Source organism: Podarcis bocagei, assembly GCF_964188305.1.
Source record: "Podarcis bocagei genome assembly, chromosome: 12".
Classification (NCBI taxonomy): domain Eukaryota; kingdom Metazoa; phylum Chordata; class Lepidosauria; order Squamata; family Lacertidae; genus Podarcis; species Podarcis bocagei.
Genome location: NC_138137.1, coordinates 16201721 through 16222067, shown reverse-complemented (window position 1 = coordinate 16222067; position 20347 = coordinate 16201721). Strand labels below are relative to the sequence as shown.

At 42.5% G+C, this 20347-nt stretch overlaps 1 long non-coding RNA gene across 10 annotated transcripts in view; it reads right to left on the bottom strand.

The window, feature by feature from the left end:
* The window catches only part of LOC308570213, a 114089-nt gene that overhangs the window by 29368 nt on the left and 64374 nt on the right, over positions 1-20347 (bottom strand). The window contains exon 4 of one of the 10 annotated variants that reach the window (XR_014000980.1): positions 12195-12285. The exons of 8 other annotated variants lie outside the window; for them this stretch is intronic. This is a non-coding gene — a long non-coding RNA (uncharacterized lncRNA). Of the gene's footprint in view, positions 1-12194; positions 12286-13705; positions 14041-20347 lie in introns of those variants that run through there. One more of the 10 variants, XR_014000981.1, reaches the window with a different exon arrangement.

Below are 20347 nucleotides of genomic sequence, written 5' to 3'. Positions count from 1 at the left end.
CCTGCTTGCGTAACCGCATTTCTCCAGAAGAATTTTTCCAGCTTAGGATGCAATATCCTGCAATCAGATGGTGGGTGTGCTTTCATTCCCATAAACAAGACCGCAAATAAGTTTTTTTTAAAAAGTACAATAACATTTCAACTAATTCCACATTAATAAAGGTGTTAAGTATATTCTTGCTTGGATGCCTCAAGGTTATAAAATAGGCAAACTTCCTGTTAAAATGCATGAAACTGCTGGCTCCTGAAGACCTAAGGTCCAAAACTCAAGGGACAACAGGATAGTGGGGTCACCACTCTAAGTGAATTTGAACTTGTGGGTCATCATATCAAAAAAGTTGGGAACCAATTGTGCCTGTTTCACTCCTCCATACTATCACCAGGGAGAAAGAAATCGTGCTTCCTGGTTTATGTTGAACCAAAGACTATGGTTTGTTTCACCCCCATGCTAAGCACAATTTGCAGCTAAGGTTTGTTCTTGGCTTACTGATTGTGATTTGGTTGGAGGGGCATAAACTACGATCCCTGGTTCGGGACTAATGCCAAGTCAGGGACCGTGGTTTTCTCCCCAGCAGTAACAAGGAGCAGTAAAGCAGCTGTGATTCTCAGGCCTGGCAAATCCATTAACTATGGTTTGCCCGTGAGAAGGAAACTGACCCTCAATCTCCCCTGCCTGAAAGCCTTCAGGAGGAAACCCCAAGGAAAATTCCATACCTGTTGCCTTGCGGGACATATTGGGGAGAAGAAAAGGCTAAGGATTACGTAAACCCTACACAAACCCAGAATGGAGTTCCTAAGACGGTTGGGTGGCGCCTTGTATGTCTCATTCGGGCAACTCCTGCCGCCAAACTGGTGTCAAACGTATTGCTCTGCTTTCCTTGGGACCACATCAATGAGGCCAAAGTCTTGTCACCTGGGCAGTCCAGGACTTCCATGCACGCTGCCCAGGCTTGCACCCCAGGGAGGTCACTTTGGTGCTGCAAACACGGGAGGCAGCAATTATGAGTTGCCGGTCTCTGCGGCCACAGCAGACACCATGGTTCTCTAGCAGTGTGACCTCACTCCTAGAGGCACACTCACGAGACAGACAAATGCCAACATAGGAGCCAACTCCTAGAGGCTGAGCCCCCCCCCCAATATTTTATTGGATGCCAACAACCTGTGGAAGCTAAGCATGCTCCATATAAGCACCCCCAATGTAAACTTTCTTCATTTAATAAAAGAAAATGATTTTGTCTCTATGGTTTCAAAATCTAAAAGAAAGAAAAAAGAAAGAAAGTGAGGGAGGGAGGGAGGGAGGGAGGGAGGGAGAGAATGTATGCTGTCTCATTTATGTCATGTTTAAATCCCGCCTTTCTCTCATGGAGCTCAAGGGGGCAGCCAGAGGAGTCCCCAGCCGGTCTGCCAGCTGGGCACTGATCATACCCAGATCTGCTTAGCTTCAGCAGGTATGTGGCTCCATATGCTGTTCAAACCTGGGCTCTGAGATCACGGATCGACAACTTATAATAATATATATATATATATCCCACCCATCTGGCTGGGTTTTCCCAACTACTCTGGGCTTACAACATATATAAAAACACAACAAAACATCAAATATTAAAAATATCCTATACAAGCAACAAACAAATAAATAAATAAATAAACATAAATAAACAATAAACAGTTTACAGTTATACCCAAATTAAAATAACCACCAGCTCCAACTAAACATCTAACCAACACCAACCAGACAAAAAACAGAGGTACCAAAATTAGAACCATTTAAAACATTTTAGCCAGTTGCCGCAAACCAAGAGTTGCTCCAGCAATGTCTCAGTGGCCTCCCAGGAGCCTCTTTTAGCTGTTCAGGGTGAGTCTGGATCCCACCCCTTAGGCCAGGTGGAAATGAGCCTTGCAGCAGGGAGCGGCCTTCCTGCCAGCACTCATGACAGCAGAATATGGTATACTATGCAAGATGTAGCCTGTCTATCAGTGTTTTAAAACATGGCACCTGATATGATATATATGAGGCAGTATGGTGTAGTGATGAGAGCACTGGACTAGGACTGCAGAGACCTAACATCAAATTCCCACTCAGACATAAAGCTCACTGGGTGATCTTGGGCCAGTCACTATTTCTCAGCCTTACCTACCTCTCAGGGTTGTTTTGAGAATAAACTGGAGAAGAAGATAACCATGCATTGCAGGCTGGAGTTCCTTAGAGGATATAAATTCAATAGAGAAAGAGTAAACTTCATCTCAGAATATTGTATACCTTGCCTGTTTTCCTCCCCCCTGTATACCCACTTACTCTCCTTTCTCTATCAATTCACTTTTGTAGTTTGTAAAGCTAAAGGGACCCCTGACCATTAGGTCCAGTCGTGGCCGACTCTGGGGTTGCAGCGCTCATCTCGCTTTATTGGCCAAGGGAACCGGCGTACAGCTTCAGGGTCATGTGGCCAGCATGACTAAGCAGCTTCTGGCGAACCAGAGCAGCACACGGAAACATCGCTTACCTTCCCGCCAGAGTAGTACCTATTTATCTACTTGCACTTTGACGTGCTTTCAAACTGCTAGGTTGGCAGGAGCAGGGACCAAGCAACAGGAGCTCACCCCGTCGCGGGGATTTGAACCGCCAACCTTCTGATCGGCAAGTCCTAGGGTCTGTGGTTTAAACCACAGTGCCACCCGTGTCCCGGGTTTGTAGTTTGTAGTCACATTAAATTGCTTGCTTTTCACCTAGGTGAATATGAAGCACCTCAGTGTGTTTATTTTATTTTTTTAAAGCAGGGCTTTTTTCAGCCGGAACACACAGGAACTCCATTCCGGCCCCTCTCAGGTGGGCGCCATTGCTATTATAAGAGAACAAGGGAGGCGTTCATGGTGAGTTCCGGCACCTCTTTTTCTAGAAAAATAGCCCTGTATATAGAAAATAGGAAAATAGACACATATTGTTATTTCGCAAAGCTAGGAGCACCATGCAGCCTGTTGCTCAACGGCTCATGGGGGTTTATAGGCGTTGTAATGGATTTACAAATGGCACCATAAGAGCCTGTGAAGAAATAACACGTGAGCAAGTTGTTTGGTTTCGGTCTCGTCTTTCTGATCCAGCCCCACATGCCCTCCAGTGTGCATGCCCAGTGTGCCGGGACGACAGTGTGAACATGAGACAGTGTGAACGTTAGAGCTCCCGCGCTCATAAGAAATCCCTGACTCACTCTGTTGTGTGTTCCATGCAATAGGCTTCAGGAGAGAGAACTCTATGCTCAGAAGTCTTTTTGTGTAAGCTAATTGCAGCAACATCTTCATTCCCCTGCCACTTCTACTCCACGCTGACATTGTCATCTGTGGCTATGTCAGCAGTTTCCCCCCTCCCCCCCCACTGACATTTCCTTTCCGGTTGAAGAACAGATGCGCGATCAGATGGCATCGAGTGGCGCTTTTACCTCTTCGCGGCACTATTGACTCATCACACAGAACAGGGTTCATTAAAAACCATTGTTTCATCCCTTCCTCTAACCACAGGGAGACAAGCAGGAAGGCTGCGTTGCTGTTTGAAATACAACCACGTTGGTGTGTGGATGCAATTGCACTTTTTGTTTCTTTACCTTGGTATGGAAGCTACTGCAGGGGGCAGGGAATTATGTCATGTGGATCATCACAGGTCAAAATTCTATTCATTCATTCATTCATTTTTTTAAAAAAGAAGAATGCAACTTTAACCCACTACATGGGAATAATGGAGCCTTAAAGCAAAATCCTATGCATGTTTACTTTGAAGTTAAGTTCTACCGACTTGCTCCATGGAAAGATTATGCCCAGGATTGCTGCCCTCAGTGCTGGAGCTTGCTCAGTTGGGCTTCTTAAATCAGGTTCCACCATCTGTTTTGAAATTGCTGGTGCAGGGCTTTCAGCGAACAGAGGAAGAGATCAGCGGGAGATGGGCAACAGGAGGCTTATGTCGGAGTCCCTGCTGAAATCTGGCTCCCTAATATGTAAACAGGGTGTTTACTGAGGCTGCCCAAGTTTTAACAGTGAACCAGTGCAAAACTCTGTAGAGGAATGCTTTGTGTTGCTACTGGCCTGATATTCACGATGGCACATCAAGTTCAGCCATAGCATGAATTAGTTCGCGGAGGGGGGGGGGGGCTAAAGCAATGCAGGTATAAAAATCTGAGTACAAAATGTCGCAAAAGAGGCAGATCAATGGCAAGCAGATTCATGACATAATGCAATTAACAATAGATTAAACAGAAAAACAACAGAGCCAAAATTGTATTGCACTTATTTAAATGTTAAACACAAACTACTAGTATGAATTCATTCTTCATCTGGGCACATTTTGCTCTACTGACAGCTAGACCATATCACCTGGCCTCAAAATAGCTTCGACTGACTATATTTATCTTTACTGCAACTGCAGAAGGCAATTAAAATTGTCTTCTAATGGGATTTTCCCCTTGGATTTGGCCCAATTTCTTTTCAGCATTCGATGAAGGTGCTTCTTTCTCTTTCTCTCTCCCCCCCCCCCCGCCATACCATCAATTGTATGTTTTTTTGGACAACCGTAATAGCTTCATTTATAACAGGAATGCTTGAAAACAAAACAAAATGATCCAACAATTTTTAGTGGCAGAATTGTATTATCCAAATAGACCAAAACATTTTGCCTAAGGGTACATACTAATTTTTTTGAGCATGCAGTTCAAGAATCTGAAAGGAGAGTAAAAAAACTGGGGAATATAAGGTGGAGGCACAGTGTGGAGTAGGTTCTGCACAGTTGAAATATCTATCTGTGCAAGAGAAGCAAATAATAGTCCATTACCTGTTCGTCCCTCAGTTCATTCTCCAGCAGTGGAATAATCCTGTCATCTTTGAGAGTACAACTATATCACTATCACAACATACTGCTTCTCAAAACCACCTGGGGAAAAAGCTTGAAGAGACCAGCTGCCTAAAGAAAAAAGTCTCACACCCAAAATTTCCACAGGCTGGGTTGGAAACAGAAAATGTATTGTCGTAGATAATCTAGGGGAAGGTTGGCGGTTCTAATCCCCGCAATGGGGTGAGCTCCCGTCGCTCGGTCCCTGCTCCTGCCAACCTAGCAGTTCAAAAGCACAAAGTGCAAGTAGATAAATAGGTACCACTCTGGCGGGAAGGTAAACGGCGTTTCCGTGTGCTGCTCTGGTTCGCCAGAAGCGGCTTAGTCTTGCTGGCCACATGACCCGGAAGCTGTCTGCGGACTAACACCGGCTCCCTCAGCCAATAAAGCGAGATGAGCGCCGCAACTGCATAGTTAGCTGCGACTGGACCTAATGGTCAAGGGTCCCTTTACCTTTACTAGATAATCTAAATGAAAAGCTTTGGAAATTTTTCTGCACCTTCTGCAGAACCTAACATACATGAAGCCATTTCAGGAATGCAAATCCTCCACTGCTTGCTCATTTTAAACTCGAGTGGAATCCTTCCTAGAAGACATTATTGAGCCAATATGAAAAATGGGGTAAGAATGGCAGCATAAGTGGCTTATGGATCACAGCCGCTGTCTTATCAGTAAAGTTTTAGACTATAATGTCATAGGCCTGGAAACTTCAGGCATCCTGTAAAAGAAAAACGATCCTGATGTAGTTTTATCTGTCATTTATATTTTCCTGCCTTGGTCAGATGATACTAAAATAATCTGGCTCTTTTTCTGAGTGACAAGGTGGAATCTGCAGCCTGTTTGAGTCGCTGCTGTTTTAAGAGAATTCAGATATTCTGAATTTTGGATTTTTTTTTAAAAAGTCACTGTTAGTAATAATTCATACCATTTTGTTTCAAACAGCCTTGTCCCATTTGAACCACATCTTCTGTGCCTCATGGATGCCAGCATACTACAATGCCTCCTATCAGATTTCTGGCTATAAACGCATTTCAGTCCATGGGCTGGTTCAGAAATTAAGCCTGGCACCAAACCCATTCTCTCTCTGCCATTTTATACACCTAAAGACTCTTTCTATGAATGTTTATATGGTGGCACCTCTCCTCTCTCCTTTCAAAGGCTTTCAGCTTTACTCTCCATCCATGACCTGACTGCAGTCACACAAATGTCATTGTGATTTTCTCATTATCATCCATTGCTGTCACCGCCATCCACTGTTCCTTCTACAGTTGTGTTCCCCATTTCAATTTTAGCTCCTTTGGAGCAGAGACCTCTTTTTGTGTCCTTTGATGGCCAGTTGTTGAACTGTACATACATGCTCAGCTTATGTGTGACATCATTTGCACATTAACAGCCATGCTTGTTGCTAAGGCTTACGCAGAAGTTTGAAGCCACAAAATTTATACCCCAGTGCGCCGCTATCGGAAAGTAGGGTGCCAGTCAACAGTTCATCAAATATCAAGCAAGCCAAGCCACACATGTAACCTGGGAAGAAATTCCTTCCCATCTCGATTTATTATGATCATGTTTTCAGATGTTACACATGACCCAAAAGCCACCCACTTTTTTGATCCAAAGGAATCTCCTTAAAAAGGACACTGTTTCTGCAGTAATCCATAAAAGAATGTAGGTATGGAAGAGGGAAGGAAAAGTCTTTCCATATACAAGTTGTAAGGTATTTTGTTTCAGTGGAGGGGTCAACACGAGTACGGGCCTTTTCTGTAGTGGCTCCCTGTTTTTGGAATCCTGTCCCCAAGGAGGTTGGTCTGCCACCTTAGAATCATAGAGTTGGAAGGGACCACACGGATCATTTAGTCCAACCCCCTGCAATGCAGGAATCCTTCATCCAACATGGCACTCGAACCCACAACCCTGAGATTAAGAGTCTCATGCTTTACTGACTGAGCCTTCATTATATATTTTTAGGCACCATGCAAAAATGTTCCTCTTCAACCAGGCTTTTGGCTGCTTAATATTCTACGCCTTTTAAATGTGTTTTTTTAGGGGGAGGGAGCTATTGTTTTTGTTTTAACTACTTATTTGTGTTTTCATCTGGTGAACCCCCAGAGATCTTTTGATGGAGGGCAGTATATAAATCTAATAAAATAAATAAACTAACTTCATGTTGAAAGGGATGTGCATATGTTAATTGGAAAAAACTTGCAAATACCAGATAGGCTTAGGATTTAAATATGTGATGTTAAAGAACAAAATGTTTCAAGTTAAAATGGAAAGGAAGAAAGAAAGAAAGATGTAAGTGACTAAGTTAATTTTATGAGAAAATTGGTTTTGGAAAACTGTTACAATGATATACAATGAAACTCAGCCAGGGGGGTTTGAGGAAGTCATTTAACAATGTTACTAAGATTGGATTAAGTACAGTTAAGATCTATGTTTGTTTGTTTGTTTTAAATTTTGGAAAATCAATTAAAAAAAATTGAAAAAAGAAAAAAAAGAAAAAAGAAAGGGATGTGCATATGGAGGTGGCTTCTCCATTTAAGTGAATGAGGGAGGCTGCTCATGCGTGAGCAGCATTAAACCCTAGTGCCACTGGGGGGGAGGCAATTGCCCCCCCTCCCGCCCCAGCTAAATCATAAACCTCTGATTCCCAGCCTTTTTTAAAAAAACAAGTTACTAGCATTTGTAAAAGCTGAGATTTGAGGCAACATGTACAGACAATAAAGACCCTTCTCATTTTTTGGTGAGAAACTGCTCCCCAATTTTATTTTACTTTCCTCCCCCCCCCCTGAAAAATTCCTGTGGATGCCCATGCCTAGAGCACATGCAGAATCCTAGATGGGAGGCGGTGTTTACAGGTAGGGTATCGAGTACTTAGATTCACAGTGCAGCCATGTCCTTAAAATGCAGTTCTGAATCATCCCTGTGCCTCAGGGTTAGCTGAAGACATTATGCCTGCTACAACTCCCTGCCCCAGGTGCTCAGTATCCAAGCCTGGCCATCTTATTTGGCACCTGAGGCAGAAAATTGCACAAGCGCCTCTTCCCCTCCCTGGCAGATGAGTACAATCGTAATAAATTAAATATCTAACCATTTTCTGCCTTTCATGAAGCTCAAAACACTGTACCTTATGGTAGGGCTAGGCCTGTGATAAGTGCATAATATTTACGTATACTTTGTGTGGGGTTTTTCGTTTGTTTTTTGTTTAATCTGCTCAAGAAAATTGGCTGTTGTTTTTTTTTAAATTACACTTGAGTTAACAGATGCTGAAGCTATTCCCCCTGTTGATGGTAATGTGGTTAAAGGATCCTCTGGAAGTTCAACCAAATTCATTCTGAAAATAATTTGTACTCCATTAAGCCATTTATTCCCTCACTAGTTACACTGATACACAAACTCTCAGATTATATGAATATCCTCCATGCCCTGAATGTCTATTCAGCCAGATAGAGAGAAGAAAGGGGTGCTGTTTGCCTGCTTGATATGTTTGGCTTAGCCATACTTTAAAAATAAATTTCAAATCCAGGCTTCAACTGCTGCAAGTTGGAATATTTTTGCTTGGCACTGAGCAGGTCTGTTTTCTATTTTTATTTCCTTTTTTTTCCAATTGAGTTACGTTACTAGGCAACGGAAGCATTCTGCTCTATTGGTTAATAGCTATACTGTATTTCACATAATCAGTTGGTATATTTGGGCAAATTGTCTATGGAGTGGGGGGGAAGACAGCACAAATGACTGTCTTTTGGACACCAATTGCTTATAAACTGTGTTACCAGCTGTCTCTACTTAGGGACAGAAAGCACTCGGACGCCATTCAGTTTGCAATTTATAGAGGTTGTCTCTGCTATGAAAGGGGATGACAAATTTCCAAAACAGTATCCTCAGTAAAAGGCAATTTGATCAGTTTAATTTCCGAAAGATACTATTCAGCAAGCACACCAGCCACACTGTGTGCTCACAATGGACAAGGTTTTGTTTTGCTGCAGGAAAAACAACAGCCGTATGAAAACAGAGCCACTTTGAATTTATGGCCAAAGTGGGGTGGAATCAATGAATACATACCACATTTCTTTCTTGTTACATTTATACATCACCTTTCCAATAAATAAATAAAAAGCCGAAGGTGGCTAAAAACAATAAAACAGAAAGTAAGCAAATAAAAATGTATAACCAGAAAAGAACTGATTAAAATGTAAGAACAGCAGGCCGTTAAAATTATAGGGTGATGTCTTAGTCAAACTCACAGTAGGCCCACTGAACTCAATGGGTTTTTTAATCATAGAATCATAGAATCGTAGAGTTGGAAGGGACCCCAATGATCATCTGGTCCAACTCTGTGCAACGCAGGAATGTGTCTGAATGACTTGGTTGGCTGCCACCCTTAGATTAAAAACAAAATGGGAGAGAAAAGCAAAGCAGCTCAGCAGAGCAAACACCTATTTAACTAGAAAGGGTTTTGTCTGCTGATGGAAAGGCCACCAAGGAGAGATCTAGATGAGCCTCTCTGTGTGCGGAGCTTCAAAGTCTGGGTGCAGCCACCAAAAAGGCCCTTTCTGGAGTTTCCACCAAATTTGCACAAGATGTTGTGCACCCTGGTGGTTATCACCTCTAGAGGCCATTTCAGTAAAAAGGAAGAACATGGAAACAAAACTGGGTAACATAAAGAAATTCTAGAGAAAGATCAAAACCAACTCAAGCTAGCTATTTTTTTTTTTAAGAAATCAAACATTATTTTACGGATTGGCTACAATACCACCAACTAAATGATGTTTTCAAAGCAGATAGGAAAATTGGGTTTGAGACAGAAATATCAAAGTTGGAAAAAGCCTTATTACGAAACAAAAAGAAAATACTATCTAAAATGTACAGATTGCTGCTGGACTGGGAGGTTAAGGATGAAGAGGTCAAAGACGTGATGATCAAATGGTCAAAGGACTGGTTATTCCATCCAGATGGACAACTGGGAAAAATTATGGCAAAAGACTTAAAATTCACAGCTTGCTACACAATAAAGGAAAATTTTTATGAAAATGCTATATAGATGGTACATGACCCCCAGCAAATTGGCCAAAATATATAAAACAAACTCAAATGCCTGCTGGAGGTGTATGCAAATGGAAGGAACAATGTACCATATGTGGTGGGGTTGTGACAAAATTAAAAGGAAATGGGATATTGTCTATGATGAATTTTTAAAAAAATATTTAGACAAATATTTGTGAAGAAGCCAGAAGCCTTTCTTCTGGGTATTCTGACAATTGATATCTCAAATTAATAAAAGGAGGGTGTTCCTATATGCTACAATGTAGCAAGAATACTGATCACTAAAAATTGGAAAGGGGATAGGTCACCCATGAAGGAAGAATGGCAAATAATATTTTAGAAAGACAACTTTCCATTTTACCACAAGCAGAACATACCCTCTGCTCTGATCACTTCTCTCCCCGCATTTCCCAAACACCTTTTTATCCCCCTGTTTCCTCTCCTTAGCACAGATTCATCTTCACAGTCAAATTAGCCCATGCATACAAAAAGGAACTTGATCCCTTGTTTTAGACTTCTACCATTCCTCAGTGAATTAGAGAGCTTAGATTTTAAACCTTTTTAAAGTTAGGTATACAAATAGCTATGGAAATTAGCAAAATGTTTTCACTTAAAAGCAATGAATATAAAGCATTAAAAAACCCCCACTATGTTTGCAAATAAGCTTTTCTAGATATTCCCAGAAAGGGCTCTAATACTATAAAGTCCTATTCAGTCGGGGAAGAGTCTAATATAACCTGCAGACCCACCCAACCCAGCACATGCTGTTGTGACTCACGGACGAATGCTTCTTCCTGTTGCTATGATGCGCAGTGACATCTCAGGTTGGCTCGGGTTCAGCAGGAAGAAGCCATGTCTGTCTGGCTGGCTAGCACTGTGACTGGAACAGGGTGGTGCAACTTTCCCCATCCTGATCTCCCCTATATAATGTTTGGGAAGACTGTGGAGTATAGGTCAGTGCCAGCGGAGAAAATAATTTGGTACGCTTTTATCGAAGTGACATAATCTATGCAAACTGGTCCAACACAGCAGCTGATTCAAGACAGCATTTTGTTACGAAGTTCAACAGAACCAAGGCAATGTGAATTGTCCACGAGTGAATGTCCCTTGCTCTTTTTCAATGTGGCCTCATGTGATAAAACATCAAGTGTGCAAGTTACCTGAAATCTGGCGGACTTAAATCTTTTGCCGGACACTGTAAGGACTAATTCGTTATTCTCTGCGGATGTGATATTTATACTTCCCCACAGGGCTGTTTATCTGGGCTCATGGCAATATTTCAAAATACATGTTACTTTGGTAGATCTTAAATGAATAATTCATTGGCAATTAATCCTCTGAATATTCATCTGTGCTATGAATCAGTTTTGTGAATTATTCCCATGTTTATGAGCCATTCATAGTCCAGATTCTGCAAATATTATTTTCTTCTAATTACATATAGAAAAGAAACAACATATATATATTACAAAAAATCACTTCCTGCATCTGTCCTTTGAAAATATTTGATTCACGGAAAAGTCACAAATGGATTTGGAATATCAAGTTCTTCTGATTTCTCTGGAGGCTGCTGATTTGATTAATTTTGGGATGTTTAAAAGCGAAAACTATTAAAATCAAAACACCATGGGTCATCACAGCACTCTCACTGTAAATCAGTGCAGCTTAACTGATTTAACTGGAACTATTTTTTAAAAAAACAGGATTATTCAATATAACATATTCAGAAGAATATGTTTTCCAACTACAGAAGAAAAATTCAAACCAGGGAATTGATGGGATTATTTCTTTACACAGCTAATGTGAAGGAATTTATCCAACTACAGATTCCATTTGTATAGCTTGGGCTCCAACCCCAGTTAACTGTACATTGTATTTTGAAGCAGCACCAGGCTATCATTGCAAAATGGGTGGGGCAGTGATTGGTGTGCAACATGTGTTGGTATGCATAGCCCGTACCTCTTAGATGTGCAAAAATATGAAGTTTATTATTAATAATAAGCAACTGACTTTTTTCTTTCCCCCTTTATTTGGCCAAGGTAGAGGCTGAAATGTCTTAAGCAGGTTTTCCGGAACTGTGCCTTCACCTTCTTAAATTACTACCCACACCATCATTTTCTTTTAATATTATACAGGTCACCTCTATGTGTGCAACACAATCTCCTTTTAACCGTCATTGTTTAGGAAGGATCCAAAGAGCGTCTTGCATGAGCAGAAGGCCCTTCTGCATGCAGGGGGTGGGTGGGTGTCGCAAGTTTCCAATTCCTTCTCCCAAACCGGCACCCCTTACATGATGGAATTGCTTGCCCAATACTTATTAAAGAATGTTGGATGAATTGGTAATGTTGAACTTTCCCATTTCCATGCAACTTTTAAGCTCTAAAATATAAATGATTTTTTTAAAAAAAATTAATTGCCGTTTGCCCTCTTTACTTTAACTGAACTTGAACAGAACATTTGCTGCAATGTGGGCTCAGATGTTGCTGTGAAAATTTTCCCCTCACCTCAAATTCACCTTCCCACATCTATAGTATCTACCAACATAACCCCATATTCTGAAACCGATTATATGGAAGACCAGTTCTATGATGTGATGTGTACCATCCCTTTCCGACTTGGCGTTCTTTATAATATTGTATTTTAAGCTGGCCTGGCCTGCTATCATATTTCTATTAGCACATTCCAGAGGGGAGAATTTATTCTCTCATGCAGGTATGAACCCTTGACTTGCACTTATAATAACGCCACAAAGGTTGGAAAAGTAATGTTATTCCTTCCCTGCCCCAAACCATATAAATATCCATACCCAAATAGACACGCACACACACACCTGACAACTGCTGTAAACTGAATAATTTAAAACCGGGGGGTGGGGTGGGGAATAGCAACACTGGAAGAAGAAAAATCAGAAATTCAGGAAACTGTACAAGAGGCAGGCTTTGCTATTTTTGCTCATGCTCTTTTTGTCTGATTTAGTGTATTTCTTCTGAATAGCAGTATCAATTAAAAACTCACTTAGCACTGGGATTTAGATGAAATTTTCTTTTACTTTCAGAAGAAGAAGCGATAGTAAATTAGACTTAAAAAGCATCAACAAAACCAGCCTAGATCCCAAATATACTGCTTATTTGACTCATATGAAATGCCTGAATTTGACTTGGAAAATAAGTTTTGTTTGTTTGTTTGTTTGTTTGTTTGTTTGTTTGATTGATTGATTTATAGGCCACCCTTCATCACAAGATCTCAGAGCATTTCACAAGAAAAAAATATAAGGTAAAAACACAAATAGTTAAAAACAGCAAAATAATAACCCACTCTCCCACAAACACATTTCAAAGGCTGTAGAATGTTAATCAGCCAAAGGACAGGTTGAGGAGGAATGTTTTGCCTGGTGCCTAAAGATATATAATGAAGATATATAATGAAGATATATAATGAAGATATATAATGAAGGTGCCAGATGAACCACCCACAGTGGCCAAGTGGGTGGATTAGGTATGACAAATGTTTGTATGTTTATAACACCATTAACCTTGCCGTGCAAGGTTTCACCAGCCTAAAATGGTTACTTGCACCTCCCATATTCACACAGTGCCCACCTGATGCCCACCACACAGAAAAAATAGGTACATGACCGGAGGACAGAGAAACTAAATAAAATTAACCAGACACCATGACCAAATTTCTCTCAGGACATTGGTCGTTGACTGCTGGTGGCGAAAGAAACTGCTTCCCTTTGGATCCCTCTTCGGCCAAACTGTGACTTTGTCGCAGGGAGATTCATTAAGTGCCAAGTGTAAATAAAACCAAATGGTTCAAAATTAGTCTGTGTTTTAGCTCAGAGTTCAGTAACTAGCAAGTTTAAAAACAAAAAAAGCAACTGAAGTTTGCTCCCCAAAGCTTCCTTGAATTTCCCAGTAAAAGTAACTTAGCAAAAAGCTAAGAGCCAATTTTCACAGCCAAAATTTGGATATTCTTGTCCTACAATCGTGTATCTGTGGGTAACTGGTTGTCTTGGACTGAGAAGATAATCAAATTAGAGCATCTGAAGATGCTTTTGTCCACGGACATCTGCTGACTGGGTCAGCATTCCCGTTTCCCCCTGTTCCTGTTGGAGAATCTTCTGCAACCATGCTGGTAAGGTAAAGGTAAAGGGACCCCTGACCATTAGGTCCAGTCGTGGCCGACTCTGGGGTTGCGGCGCTCATCTTGCTTTATTGGCCGAGGGAGCCGGCGTACAGCTTCCGGATCATGTGGCCAGCATGACTAAGCCACTTCTGGCAAAGCAGAGCAGCGCACGGAAACGCCGTTTACTTTCCTGCCGGAGCGGTACCTATTTATCTACTTGAACTTTGACGTGCTTTCGAACTGCTAGGTTGGCAGGAGCAGGGACCGAGCAACAGGAACTCACCCCGTCACGGGGATTCAAACTGCTGACCCTCTGTGGTTTAACCCATAGCGCCACCCGCATGCTGGTAAGCAAGTGCAAATGATGACGTATAAGGCAAATCTCTGCTGCAACTCACAAGATGTGGGGCAGCAGCCTCAACCCTTTTCACCTTTCATGCACGTGCCATGTGAAATTAGTGACAGTCCGCTCCAGAAACTGAGGTCTAGACTGTGTGGGCTTCTGTTTTCCGTAGTTATATTTTTATAACATAAACTTGGTGCAAAATTCAAATAATGGAGAGGAATTTTGTATAGTTTTACTTGCTCAGAAGGGCTGCTTTGGTATATAACCATGGAAAAATATTCCTTTACTGGCGGTAGTTTAAGTGCAACTGCAGCTTTTGCAGGTAGAATCAATAAACAGAAGACCTGTTTATTGTGTATTCATCTAGATTTGTTTGCAGGGAGATTAGATGATGTTGGTTATTTAATGATCACTCATTCTGATGTGTTTGTGGGGATGTTAGACAATGTTGTATCAAAACAGCATTTAATCATATATGGAATTTATACAGTGCTTTAGAGCAGGGATGGGAAACTTTTCCCCACTGTCAATAATGACACTCCCTGAGAGGGTAATATATTATTGCAATGTGTTCCATGTGGGGCTGCCCTTGAAGATGACCTGGAAACTGCAACTGGTCCAAGATTGAGCTGGAGTTCCAGTTAGAACTCTTATAACCCCTGGTTTGAAAACAGCTGCATTGGTTGCCAGTTCATTTCCTGACCCAGTTCAAGGTGCTCAACAACTTAGGCCCCAAAGATCTGAGAGACTGAATATTGAACCTTTCGGGTGTCACGAGCAGCACAGGGCTCTCTCGGTAGTTCCACTGCTCAAAGAAGTTCAGTGTGGCAGCATCCCAAGAGATGGCCTTCTTTGTGGCAGCCCCTAAGTTGCAAAACTCCCTCCCCACATAGATGAGTCTAGCAACTTCTTTTTTTGTAAACCACTTTGAGGGGAGTTTTTTTTTTTTAAAAAAACACCCACAATCAAGTGGTATATACATTTCAATGAAAATAATAATAAATATACAGCTTCCAAGGTGCGCTGAAGATGTACCTCTTTACCCTGGGGTCTCTGAGGTGCATATTTAGGGGACCCAGCCTGTTCTGGTGATTGCAACTTGTTCCAACCATTTTAACATGGTATCCTAAAATGTTACGACCTGCCCTGGAACCTTAGGGTGAAAGGCAGGTAATAAATCAAACTAATAATAGTAATAACAGCCACATGGTGGCGTGGCTGGAGCCAATGCCAGCAATGGGTGGGGCAGCTCATCCTCTCTTGTCACTTGCCTCTCTCACTGTCTGCCTGTCTCTGTCACCTCCCCTTCCCATCTTTGCCCACCTGCGTGAAATCAGGCTAAGGGCAACATATGCCCTCACATACTTGTTATTTTATTTATTTATTTATAAACTCATATGCAATATCAAGGCAGTGCACAGCAATATATACAGTGGTACCTCGGGTTATGTATTTAATTCGTTCCGGAGGTCCGTTCTTAACCTGAAACTGTTCTTAACCTGAAGCACCACCAGGAGGCTAATGGGGCCTCCTGCTGCCACCACGCCACCGGAGCACAATTTCTGTTCTCATCCTGAAGCAAAGTTCTTAATGGGAAGAACTATTTCTGGGTTAGTGGAGTCTGTAACCTGAAGCGTATGTAACCCGAAGCGTATGTAACCAGAGGTACCACTGTACAATAAAACATAAAACAGTATACAATAGAGCTGGGTGATATATCAATATATTGTCCAACAAATGGTTTGAAGTCCATATCTTGATATTGGTTTCATAATTTTTGACCTGGCTATATATCACGAATCATGGTGTGGGTGTTTGCGCTCACGCTATGCAAAAATCACGACCTGGGGGAAACCATGAAACTGGTGATATATCACGATGTTGAAAACCAGATATCGCCCAGACCTAGTATAGAAACAATATGAAGGCCACCTCAACCTTTCAGATGTTTCTGGACTCCAACTCCCATCTGCCCCAGTCAACATGGATAAAGCTCAGGGATCATGGGAGCTAAGGTCTAGTACCACCTGAAGGACCACAATGTCTGTGAAGGAAGCCTCCCCTCCGATGCCCACACCTGTGAAGGGTGTGGGCATCGGAGGATCCGTACTCTCTCCGCTGGTCTCCGGCGAGGAGTCTTGGAGCCTCCTCTCTGATTCCCCCATCTGCCCCCCTTCTCCACTGGTGTTACGCTGATTTCCTTCCCCAGCAAATGGGCTGCCCCTCTCCCTACTGAGACCCTCTCCGGTATCCCTCTGGAGCCTTCCCTCCACCTCTAGCTCCGATGGCAGTTCCCTGACACATACGCTTCAGGTTACAGACTCCGCTAACCCAGAAATAGTACCTCGGGTTAAGAACTTTGCTTAAGGATGAGAACAGAAATCGTGCTTGGGCGGTGCAGCAGCAGCGGGAGGCCCCATTAGCTAAAGTGGTGCTTCAGGTTAAGAACAGTTTCAGGGTAAGAACGGACCTCCGGAACAAATTAAGTACGTAACCAGAGGTACCACTGTATTCTCCTGCTCTGGAGGGTAGGACCCAAACCAATGGATTCAAATTACAAGAAAAGCGATGCCAAATAAACATCAGGAAGAACTTTCTGACGGTAAGAGCTGTTCAACAGTGGAATGGACACCCATAAGAAGTGGTGGACTCTCCTTCCTTGTGAGTTTTTTAAGCAGAGGTTGGACGGCTACTTGTCAGAGATGCTTTAGTTGAAATTCCTGCGTTGCAGGAGGTTGGTAACTGTCAGTGTCCCTTCCAGCTCTGCAGTTCTATGATTCTATGACTGAATCACAGCTGAATCTGTTAGGCTGTTGTGCTTTTCTACCTGCCATTGCCCTTCTGGGCTTTAAAATGGGTTGGGTGGAGCAAAAAAAAGGAAAAGAAGAAAAAAACAGGGGGTGATGGCTAATTATGCTAATATAAATCCACCAGATGGCAACCATTTAACAATTCTCCTCCGAGGCAGTTTTTGCATTATTCTTAAGATACGGGTGCTGGAAGTCACACCTGTGCCTGAAGATGGATGAAAGCACACTGTGCCAATGCAGTAATACATCTGAATGTCTTGGAGAGGAAATGTCCTATGCACAACGTGTCGGCTTTCTCCGCAAAACACACTTCATTATCATCCCTTGATCTTCAGCATTTTCAGAGAAGGGAGTGCCTAGCGACCAGGTTTGAGAGTGAAGCAGATTTGCCAGTACACCTGCATGTACTTAAATCTTGTTGATCCTAAACATTTGCTTTAAGGAGAGTGGGGGTTGGTGGGGAAATCCTTTCAGACAGTTCTGTTACAAAACAATTGCTTCCTTACGGGTGGGGGACAGTTAATTGCCAGAGATTGCTCCCGTCGTTTGAGAAACCAATTGAACCGGCCAGCCACGGAAAATGTGCTTTATAAAAAGGTTAGATTCGAAATGGACAGAGAGGCAACAGCTTTTTGTTCCCTCTGCGATGCTGAGGTTTGGAACGTGGCAAATCTATGTCCTCTTTGTGCACTGAAGAGAACATTATAGAGCCGTTTGTGCAGCCGGAGAGTTAACTGAATGGTGCCTGGTTGAACCACAGCCATTTATCTTGCTAAAATGACACAAACTTCATTAGAGCGAGCTGTCACACAGCTTCCCTCCTGATTAGTGATATGGCTCCACCAAATAGATGGAATTTAGTCAGACTGCAATGACTCTATAGTGTCCAGAGGAGACAGTTATACTTCATCTTCTATTAAACCAGAATAATTACTTCCTGGCTTTCTTTTCCAGCAGCTTCCTCTAATACCAATGGATCTTGGTGTTCGCTTTCAGCTGGCACTTCTGAATTCTATTGTCTGGATAGTGGCATTTCAATCTCTTTGATTTTCGCAACAATACTCCCCCCCCCCTTGCATAACTCTGACCCTTTTTTATAACTCTATTTTCTTGATCGTGTTTAAAGTAGCAATTAACAGCACAAGCCTAACCACGTCTACTCAAAAGTAAGCGACTGGAGTGATTGTTCTGTGGTATTATGGCAGTGGACAAAGCTGAAGTGTAACTATTGAATAAATGTGTTTTTAACTAAAAATAAATAAAAAGTAAGCCCTATTGAATTCAATGGGGCTTGCCCCCAGGTAAGTGGGGTGAGTTTGCAAAATAACAGAGAGGAATGCTGCTAAGCCATATCCCACCCTTCATTCAGACCTTCCTCAAAGGAGGTCCTGGGCTGCCCAGATGACAAGACCCCCCCCCCTCGGCCTTGCTAATGTGGTCCAAAGGAGAGCAGAACAATACATTTGGCACCAGCTTGGCTGCAGGAGCTGCCAGAGGGAGGCAGACAAGACACCATCCAGCCACTCTGGATTTGTGTAGGTCTTACTGAGCCTTTTCTTCTCCAGAAGATACTCTGCAAGGCAGCGGAGGTTTAGGATCAGAGTTTTCCTTCTCCTAGATGGGCTACCTTCCCAGGGTGACAAGCCTCATCTGCCCCTCACTTCCCTCTACAGCACGTGCAGAAACTGCCTTCTTGACCTTTGGACCCACTCTTGGTCTAGTCCGCTCAATCTGCAGGAGCCTGTCTATGTAGGGAAGTCCCTAACTCACCAAGGGTTTGAGACCCATCAGCTATCTTCACCTGGTTTAGCCAGCCAATCAAAACCATTTCCTGGGGTGTGACCACTGTCGCATGCTGACAGCTTCTAGGACCCACAGGTGATAGCTGAGTACAGAGTGGGGACCAAAGGTGGACAAACTACTCCAGAAGGAGTATGTGTGCCCCATACTACCCCTCCCCTAACATCCCTTACACCACTTACTACTACTACCACTACTATAAGTTCTTTGTGCTTATTGCATGAGATCCAATCATTTCAGTGTTTAATTTTATTTCATTTTCTCCAGACAGCTACTAGGGGAAAGGGGGGTGGGGGTGGGTAGAAGAGCAATATTGAAGAATGTAAGCTTTGGGTGTAGAGAAATCGAAAGTATTTTTAATACCAAGCCTGGGTTATCATTTCATGTTGATTCCATCCAGATAATAAAGTCATTTATCATTCCAGTACCTGAGCTGATTCAATATCGGATGGAAAATGCTGATGATTAATTCCATTGATTCCCCTGAAATACTGGAGTCCAGTCATGACTTCTTGCTTGTACGGTTTTCGATTTGGGGAGGGAGCAGTAATAAATAAACCATTGATTACAAAATGGCCCAGACAATGCTTGACAGGCCTGATTTACACCTGTAGCTCCTCTTGCTGCGCCTCGTTAATATGTTGCAACTGCTGTTGACAGAAGAGCATCTCGGCCGTGACACCCATGAGTAATGCTGCAAGTTAGTCACTACAATGCATGCCAATTACACAGGGTGTGCTTTCTACGGACGGTAGCTTATGCCAGATAAAAACTATTAACTAAATAAGCTAAGCCATCGGCATACGTTGTCTATCACCTTATGTGAGAAAAACATCCACCATAAATCTCATGTAGGGCCACACTGTATATGAAGTTAGGGCTGCACACAATCATTAAACCCTCCATAAATCAACAGTGTTACAGAAATATTATGCTGCGCTACTCCCCCGCCCCCTTGATTCTACCTTTCCGTAAATTGCTAACGCCTTTCCAGTATTCTGTTAGGAAGGAGCGCGGTGGAGCTTGCTGAGTTAGGCAGGAGAAATGTATCACAGCTTCCACACAAAAGATGGCTTTGCTCACGTGTAAGAGTAAGATAGGCTTCTTGAATTGTCATGGTTTATTGTGAGCAGTCACTGCCCACCTTATGGCACGGCATACATGTGCTCAGTGTAATTCAGTGTAATACTGGTGATAATTGCCTAGCTGCACAGAGTGAACTCATAGGCTCTATCCATTTGAAAAATAGGTGGCAGGATGCTTTGAGTCTGATGCCTCTGAAGACAAGTGTACAGTGGTACCTCTGGTTACGTATTTAATTCATTCCAGAGGTCCGTTCTTAACCTGAAACTGTTCT